The sequence below is a fragment of the Passer domesticus genome, chromosome 3 (genome assembly GCF_036417665.1).
Source record: "Passer domesticus isolate bPasDom1 chromosome 3, bPasDom1.hap1, whole genome shotgun sequence".
In the NCBI taxonomy this organism is placed as follows: domain Eukaryota; kingdom Metazoa; phylum Chordata; class Aves; order Passeriformes; family Passeridae; genus Passer; species Passer domesticus.
In genome coordinates, this window is record NC_087476.1 from 10,283,251 (window position 1) to 10,292,779 (window position 9,529).

Sequence of the window (9,529 nt, forward strand, 5' to 3'; positions counted from 1 at the left end):
AGGGAAGTGAGAAATTCCTGTGTGAAAATCCTTGCAAGTGCAACACTTGGTCCTCAGTGTGCACTTCAGAGAAATTTTGTTGTACCAAGAGAGAATTATTTACAGGAGAGCTGGCCTGCCTCCTGCATTGGCACAGGTTGGCCTGGGTTTTCCTGAGTCACATTTCTGTTCACTGTGCTTCCTGACTTTCTTCTTCATCCATGCTGGAGCAATTATCACATTTGCTCTTGTTCACAAGTGAGATGCAAAGAATGTGGCTGGCAGAAAAATTTGACCCCTTCTTTGTTCTGGAAAAATGAGCTGGAGGGTGTAAATGCACTGAATGTCAAAGAAGGCAAACTATGAGAGAAGGAGGACTTCTCACAATTCTCACTTTGTCAGGTTGTATTAGAGCCTATAAAGGAAGCTAAAGCAAATCTAAAAGGCTGTATAATCTTGTAATTGAAATAGAGAACGGGAGAAAAAAGAGGGCCACTCTGCAGGGGTGCTGAGAAGAAAAACTATGTCAGGCATTTCATAAATGCCTTATCTGAGTCTTCATCAGGACTAGTGTGTGTATTGATGAAAATGAGTAGTGGAATGAAGGTGCAGGGTGAAATTTGCTCCATTTGAGATAGCAGCAAAACAAAAAAATCCAAGCCTTTAAATATGCAAGAGGTGAGGTAGTGGCTCAAAACCAAATAGATACTTAGCATTCTGGGGCAGTGTTTAGGTCATAAAACTGCAAGCCTGATGGACAGAATTTTTAATAAGTTTCTCAAGTTCGAGGACAGCAATTTTACTGCAGAAAATGAAATGCAGTGTCTTCACTAAGGAAAGGAAAGCAAAAGGTGCAGCCTCAGCAGTATGCAGGGTCTTACAAAAGGATCTGATGGATAGAGAAATTAAAATGTAGGATGATCACATACAGCACAGAATAGATTCACCAAAAGTAGATTGTGCCTGACTAATGTGATATCTTGCTTTTTGATTGCAGTTTTTTTTCAGTCAAAAGCAATCTCTTCTAATTGAACTTCACTAAAGCAAGTTATCAGTGCCACACAGAAAATGAATAATCAAAAGGAGGAAGCAAGGGATTAGTGGAAGAATTGTAGAGTGGTGAGAAGTCAGCTAAGGAGCAGCAGACTATGCACAGCAGAGTTAGTATGGAGAAAAGACCTCATTTTGGGGATATCTTTCTAAATACTGTCTGACATAGAAGGAAATACACAGAATTACATTTGCTGTTGGGAATTTCAGCACCCTAGACAGTTTAGAGTATGAAGGATATGTTAGTATTCTGACAAGTATATATTTAGGGTCAACTTCAACATGACAAGGTCAGACATGAGGGGGATAATAAAAGGAAATTCTGCTCTAACCAGGGAATAAAAGGGGAAGAAAAGGCTAGGTGAATTAGTCAATCCTAGAACAATTATGTGTGATGTAGCTGTAAGAAAGGAAAAAAGAATCAATACAGGATGTAGTAGCCAGCAAATATTTCCAGCAAGCAGAGGGAATTGCTGGCATCATAGGTATCATTATACAAAGAACTGGTGAGTCCTTTGCTTACCATCACTTACATGGTCTAGGGTTAACTCATGTTGGGAAGGAACAGAGGAAAAACATTAAAATTATGTGGGAGAAGGGAGTCTTTTCCCACAGTAAACTAATGGTATTTAGTTTGTCCAGCTCAGGAAAACACAGACTGACAAGTCGTTCAGTTGCTGTCTGCATGCTTGTCGTGGTAAAGGACAGTACTGGGGACAGGGATGAACAATTTAGGCAAAAGAATAATATGGGAAAAAGAAAAAAAAAAGAAAAAAAGATTTGGCAAATATAAACATTAAAAAAAATTTAAAACTTGGAGAATAATTCCATTAATGGTGAGGGGGAAAGATCCAAATGTACTGATAAAAAGCTGGATGCTCAGGAAAATTACAGTATAAAATGTTCCTGAGCCAGTAGGATGTCTTTCAGCCAATAGTCTGTGCAAAGAACACAGTTAAAAACCATCTAAAAACCCTTCCTCTTTCTTACCCAGTTGGTTTGTTTTGGTTTTTTTTCGTTGGGTAGTTGGTTGATTGGTTTAGTTTGTTTTTTTAATTTACTCTATTTTATTGCTCTCCTCCTTTAGCATGGAAAAGCAGATGGGCAGCCTTCTGGAGCATTCTTTGAGATGATAACAGAAGGTGATTTGGAGCCATGTACTCTGCTTTGTGCACACACACGTATACATGTACATGTGATTATGCATCTGCATGGACACACAACTATGTGCTAATGAGAAATTAAAATAGGAACAAGGGAAGGGCAATCACTGAATCACTAAACTTTAGAAAGTCAGAAAATATTAAGTGCTTTTAAAATTAAAAAAACCCCATACTTTTAAATTGCATAGAGCAAAGGATAAATAGGTGTTATTTAAAAATAAATATTAGGATTTGGACAGATCCTAGACCCCAGAGCACAGCTGTTCCAGTTTAACCAAAGCCACGTGACACTGTTGTATAAAAATGTCCTCAGCATAAACCCCTACTTGTCTGAGCCAACCATCAAAGCATTCCTGGCCCCTGAGAACCTGTGTGGGAGAGAGTGGTATGCTTAACATACGCCACAAGGCCAGGGGTCCCCAAACTGTGGTACCCCTCTGATATGCAATGCATTTGAAAACAGTGTGCAGAGAAAAACAATCACAAACCCCCAGGCCTCAAAAAATCCACCACCAAAACCTATCTCACCTGCCTTACCTCTGGAAGTCATAGGCAGGAGCCAGCTGGATTCCTCCTGTACACAGAGCTGGGGCTGCTGCAGGTGGCTGAGGTGAGGGCAGGGACATTGAGGAGAGGAGTGGGGCAGCCTGGAAGAAACTTATGCTGATGCCACCAGGGCATTTCTCCCTCTAAACAAAGCCCGAGAACCTGTGCCTTAGGAGACTGGACAGCTGTTTCCTTCATGTGACAAATCAGGTTCATCTCCTCCTGAATGGACAGGGTTTGAGTGCCAGCAGAAACTCAGCAGGAGCTGAGAAATGCAGGTTCTGCATAAGATACCTCTCTCTTCTGGCACCTGACCCCCATCAGATTTAGGAGCAGTATATGCTGGGAGCAAGGGGCTGCTTCTCTGGAGATGCTCCCTAAGAGTGAGCTCATGCTGTTCATGAGCCTGCTGTGCTTAGGGGATGTGCTGGGTGCCACTGTGTGACACTGTGTGACCACAAGGAATCACAGAGTTTGTTATTCTAACAGACACACACACACTGCCTTACACAAAACCTTAGCTGAGGAAAGCTTAGAAGTTGAAGCTTAGGATGTCTGTGCAGAACAAAATCAAACCAATCAGAATTGAGGCTGAAATAATTTCAAAAGGCCATTAAAGAACATTTTTCAACCAGATTAGAACTCCTCAAAATAAAGCAAAAAAAGAAAGAGTTGGCATGTATCTAAACAAGGGAGCAGATGGTCCATCTAATTGCTTATCTGTCCATACCTGGAGAAGAGCTGAAAAGCTGACTTTTACTGGCAATCAGAAGTCATCTCAGTCGTGGTCAGAGGCCTTCAAAGCCCAGCTCTGAGTGGACACCAGGGCCTGGCCAGCCCTTCAGGGACTGGCACATAGAGAGCAGGACTGCACGTGCAGCCACATGCAGCACACAGCCCTGATGTCATTTCTCATTCAAAATATCCAGGCCTCAAGTTGCCTTTATGAACAACTTGATGAAACAGTTCAGTCTTCATAACACAGAGCAATGGTTCAAGAACTTCTAGGAGTTTTATTGTTCTCAGGGTGGCACAGGGAAAAATATTAATATGGCTGTTTCAGAGCAATATTACCTACCTTTTGTTCAGACTGAAAATGTGACTTTATTATTATTATTATTATTGCTATTAGTGTACTACTGGAGGAAAAGAGAGTTTGCAAATACTCTTGAAAATGCTGGTTGAGTCTGCTCTTCCTGCTCAAATAGTGCAGTTAATGTTTGATAGCAGCTGCCTGAGAACACAAGCCTTTGAACTGTTTATTGTTCTTGGGAGATGGTTTGTCTTTTTTGTTACACATATGATATATACTGGAGCCTGGCTGCAAGGTTCTCAGGCATGACATAAATGATTAGAGCCCTGCTCAGAAGTGTTGTCAGTTTTAAGGATTCTTTTCAGATGTTACCATCTCTACTTCCGACCCAAAGCCGCCGCGCGCTCGCGCCGCTCCAAGGAGTGGTTGTGTGGTTGCTGCACAGTGAGGATTAGTCACACATTAACCACAGCTGTAAAAACACATCTATGGGAAAATCACGGCCAAACACTGAGTCTTTTGAGGCTGCTGCTCCTTTCCAAAGAGGTGGGTTTCTGTTCCATTTTGCTCCAGCATTGTGCAATGACCGTTCACTGGCACGCTCACTTTGCCGTCAGGGTGCATTGTAGCTTTTCCTCTGGCACTCCCCTCCCTTCTCCACTTCCATGGGCCATGGTGGGCACAGGTCTTACAGGCAGAGCCAAGTCAGCCAGTGTCTCCAAACCAGCAGGTCCTGGCAGGGGAAGGGGTACTCACTATAAGCTACAGGATTGCAGTGCTACCTGAGGCAAAGCAGGTGATGTCAAAGGATGACTTAGGGCTTGAAACTTTTGGTGTGGGAGGAACAAGGGCACCCTTGCTCACAGCCAAGATGACAACTAAATGCTGTGGCAAGTTCTCTTGCTTTTTGCTCAACAGGATGTCCCCATTCATCACTGTTGTCCTTCTCTCAACATGTCTCATTCTGCATAGTTCTCAGCAAAGTACAGATCCCACATTCAGTTTCCAAGTCCTCCTCTTCACACCTCAGAGGTAGTAAAGCTGGAGAGCTTAGAGAAGGAGAAAAAGGACAGCAGCATGCCCCCTAGGAACATGTGACTTGTTAGAGCCACTCTGTGTCAAGCTTTGGCCTCTGAATGCTGCTGGTATTAACACAAGTCAGGGTTTCCAGGAGAGCATCCCAGATCATCATCCATCACCTATTCTGTTATCCCCCCACTGCTGTTGGATTCCATGCAAAGAATGACAAACCTTCTTAAAGGGAATATTTTTTGAGGGGAACGAAAAGGCAGTGCAAATGAGAAATACACAATTAGGAATGCTTTCTCCAAAGCTGCTTTGGGCAAACAAAGAAAAGCAGAACTCATTGAGAGCATGTAATTACCATGTCCTCTGCCCCACCCTTTCCTTCTCAAGAGAAAATTTCTGTGTTTACTGATTTGCTTCAGGCCTGTGTCACATGTCCCATTGCAAGTCAGCAACCAACAAAGTCCCTTTCACATAAATAAGTGAGGTTCCTTTAGATTCCTATTGAATATATCAGGGAGAACTGGGCACTGGAAACAAGGCAGTCCAGCTTCCTGGTGTTTCTGAAAGTGATGTCCCTGTGTTTAGGAACTGAAGCTGGGAATCCTCAGCCACTTTCTGTGGTTCCATTTGCATTTCTGAAGCCATGTCCTCACCCTGGCTCCTGCCTGGAAAGGGAATTTAGGCTGAGGTAGGAACTTACATAATACCATACTGTGAGAAGTTGTACTGCTCTGGGAAAGTGTGTGTTTTCTATGCATTGAGCTCATTTCCCTCCTTACCAAGCCTCTAATGCCTGGTCCAGCTTGTGTTCCTGCTACCCCAGCATTACATTTCTTACCACGCCTCCCTTTCCCTACCTGCAGTAATAGAAGGTTACCTGGGCTCCTCACATTTTCTCTGCATGAGGCAGCATAAACTCCAACTTCTCCTTCAGCATGGAGGCATTAATATTGATCTAGGAAACACCTTACAGAAAAAAAAATCTGAAATTATTTCATGTAGAGGATTCCTACACTGATCCCCTTCTCATAAACAGGAAAATAAATCCTGCACAACACAATCCCTTGGCCAGTTAGTCATTTTTGCATGTCATTTCAGCACAGCCTCTTGAGGAGTTTGCTTGTCTTCCCATCAATCCTCCAGCTCCTTTCCCTTGCATTCATCCACATTAAACGAGCAATGAGAAACACCACGATACAATCTTCACACAGCACTGCTGGCATTTCCCCTCCAGAGGCAGCTACACAGCCTTCTGTGCTCTGGTTCTTCTTCAGGTACACAAGGGGGGCTGAAAAGGATGCTGAAGTTTCAGAAATAAGTGTTTAAACTTTTTCCTGTACCCCTGCCTTCCCTCACCCCCTTTAATACTAATGACAATATGGGACCCAAATATTCTCTTGTTTATTACAGAGAACAAATATATGTTTTCAGAAGTTCTTGCACTACATAGCAAAGAAAGGCATCTGAAGGCTGGTCCCTGCAGTCTGGAGATGGTGGCAGAGCTGTGGGTCTCTAAATCACATATGTCTCTTGCCTCTGCAAGAGGAAGAGCATGGTCACATTCTGAGGGCTGGGCTGCTCTTTGCACTTCCAACTATCAGCATGGGGACAGACTGCCCATGGGCAAGAGAAGCTGTTGACAAAACCTACAAAAAAAGGGTTCTCCATGTACGTAAATAAGAGGAAACAGAAAGAAAATGTTGGCCTGCTGTCCAACAGGAAAGCTGAATTAGTCACCAATAATACAGGAAAGGCAGAGGTTCTCAACACTTCCTTCACTCTATCTTTACCAGCAGTGCTGGACCCTCAGGCCTTCAGAACTAAAATCCAGGCTGAGGCAAACACAGACCCAGAGTCAGTGAAGGAAAAGCTGTTCTGTGAACAATTACAGGAGCCTGGGCCCTGCACATCGATGGGCTCTGACAACATCCACCTGAGGGTGACCAGAGACCTGGCTGATGTCAGGGTTGAGGTGACTGTGATCTTTGAGAAGTCATGAAGATTGAAGGACGTCCCAGAAGACTGGAAGAAGGTTAAGGTCACCCCCATCTTCAAGAAAAGCTTAAAGAAGGACCCAGGAAATTATAGGCCCATCAGTCTTACTTCAGTCCCTGGGAAAGTTATGGAGCGAATCCTCCTGGGGGCTATCACAAGTCAGATGAAACATTTGATTGGGCAAAGCCAGCGCAGATTCACCACAGGCAAATCGTGCTTGACAAACCTGATTGCCTTCTTCAATAAAGTAACCTGCTTGGTTGATGTGGGGTGAGCAGTGGACATTGTTTACCCAGATTTCTCAGAGGCTCTTGATAGTTTCCCACAGCCTCCTCCTAGAGAAGCTGATGTGTTACAGTCTAGACAAGCCATGGGAATAATCTCCCCAGGGAAGCAGGGAGTTCCTGAGCACTGGGCACTTCTGAGATTTGATACTCAACAGGGTAGAGGGCCATCCTGCCTAGACCGGGCTTTTGCCAAGAAAGTTGGACCAGATGAACCTTGAGGTCCCTCCCAACCTCATATTCTGTGATTCTCTGATAGCTAATCCACTTCAGATCTTGTATGTGGTAATGCTGTTCTCCACCAAGGTCATCAACTGTGTTTTAATATCTTTCTCTATTAAAGGAAAAAAACCATTGCCTTACAGTAGTGATTGAAAAGTTAGTAGAGAGAAGGCTGCAAAGTTTTTACAATCCTACAGCATCTGTAAAGATGCATATAACTGATAAAATAAATTTGTTTGATAGAATCTGTGCTCAATCCTTAATACAATCTCAGTTGGAGAAAAAAAGGGCATGAGTGCCTCTTTCTACAATGATTATTCTTCAGTTACCAGTCCCATGTCTGTGGTCAGTGTGAAACCAACAGGTGGGTTCTGGTGGAGCTATCTTCCTGCCCTGCCTCCTGCCTACAACACCACCGAGGTGCTTGGTCATCCCTAGGGATTGGTGGCTTTGACCAGAATGAGGCATCTCTCAGGTGCCCCATCCTGTGTGACCTCAGAGAGTGAAAGTTTGTGAGGGGCTTGAAAACCATATTTATGTTGAAAGAGTTGTTCAGCTAAACCCTGACTGGTGCTGACATGAGACACATAGATAACAAGGAAGATCTTATCAATACACAGGTGAAGGTATATACACCAGGACAAAAGTTTCATGGAACTTACTGAACCTGAACCAAATGCCATTTTCTTTTCTTGAGAAATTACCAAATATCAATTGTGATAGGCCATAACCAAGAGAAAGAAATACAGTACCTGAGATCAGTCACACTCTGCTTGCAGTGCTTTTCCTTTGGCTTCTTTGGTTGAAGCCTTGTGCAGTTTCATACCCAGTGAGCATCCCCTGTGGTGTGAGGTCTGACCCCATTCAGACACAGCTAATGCCCACTTGTTGGCAAACATCACATACCACCAGGTTCTGCCAGTACTTGCCAATTTTGTTGCTAAAAAATGAAGTAGTTTTACAACAATGTTTGCAAAACAGAGTGTATCTGACTAAAGGAAAAAGAAAAAACAGCAACTAAAGTTCAGGCTGGAGCTCCTCCTCTGGAGCAGCTTACCAGGCCCACCAGGCAGGGCAGTGCACGAAGATGTGAGCAGCTGGTGGTGAATCAGCAACAGGCAGGAAGGAATCTGCTGAGGGGGCAGGAGCACAACCTCATGCCAGCAGCCACTGTGGTTGGTGGAATTTCCTGTCTGTCTGTCTGTCCTGTGGTCAATGTCACCGTGTGGCTTTTGATGTTCCAGAGAGCTCAGACTGAAGGAGCCTGTCCTGTGCAGGTTCTCAAGTTCCTGTTGTTCTTGCATGGTTCTGCTTATGCAAGGGAGGAAGGCCAAAGGGCTGCCCAAAGTCCTTCAGGAGCAAGAATCGTGGTGAAATACAACACCAGCTCTGAATGCCTTAATTGCTGAAACCTGGGCCTTTGTATGCTTCCCAGGGAACAGAACTCGGGAGGCAAAAGCTGGCTGATGGATCTTCCTGTGTGCCTGCTTCCTGATGGAAAGCCAGTCCAGGGGGAAAAGGCAGCTGGACTGTAAGCATGTCAAAATAACCAGCAAAGAGGAGACTCTGGGCAGATCTTACAGCACCTTCCAGTACCAAAAAGGGCTTCAAGAGAGCTGAAGAGGGACCTTTACAAGGGTGTGGAGTGATTGGACAAGGGGGAATGGCTTTAAACTGAGAGAGAGTTTAGGTTAGATGTTAAGAAGAAATTCTTTCCTGTGAGGATGATGAAACACTGGAATGGGTTGTGCAGAGAAGCCGTGGATGGTCCCACCTATAGAAGTGTTCAAGGCCAGGCTGGATGGGGCTTTGAGCAACCTGGGATAGTGGAAGGTGTCCCTGCCCATGACTGTAGGTAACTGGATGTCTTTAAAGCCCTTTCCAACCCAAACCATCCTGTGATTCTATGTGCAAAATAGGTTTGCACACAATCAAATCTCAGCAGCAATAATTTGCAGGACATCTGTAACCAGTTTCAGGATTCTAGTACATTTAGTAGCTCTTCTCTGCACTCCTGGCTGCTGACATCAGATGAACACCGTGTGTGCTTGTTAGGTACAGGAGCACTTTGAGAGGTCCTCCTACACTGACCAAGATTAGAAGTGTGGTAAAATGGATTAAATTAACATGATTAAGCAAGATTCCCTTCCTAGGGATGAGACCCTGACATTTATGATAACCCGGTGCTGATAAGCTGAGCCAGGTACAGCACCTACACAAAAACCCGC

The 9,529-nt window shown here is 44.1% G+C and overlaps 1 long non-coding RNA gene across 1 annotated transcript; it reads right to left on the reverse strand.

The window, feature by feature from the left end:
• Positions 1-3,641: 3,641 nt before the first annotated feature.
• On the reverse strand, positions 3,642-8,915 carry LOC135295960 (uncharacterized). Its single transcript, XR_010357996.1, has 3 exons — positions 8,359-8,915; positions 8,054-8,241; positions 3,642-6,100 (listed from the first exon to the last, which is right to left on the reverse strand). It is a non-coding gene; the product is annotated as an uncharacterized LOC135295960 (long non-coding RNA).
• Between the last annotated feature and the right edge of the window lie 614 nt (positions 8,916-9,529).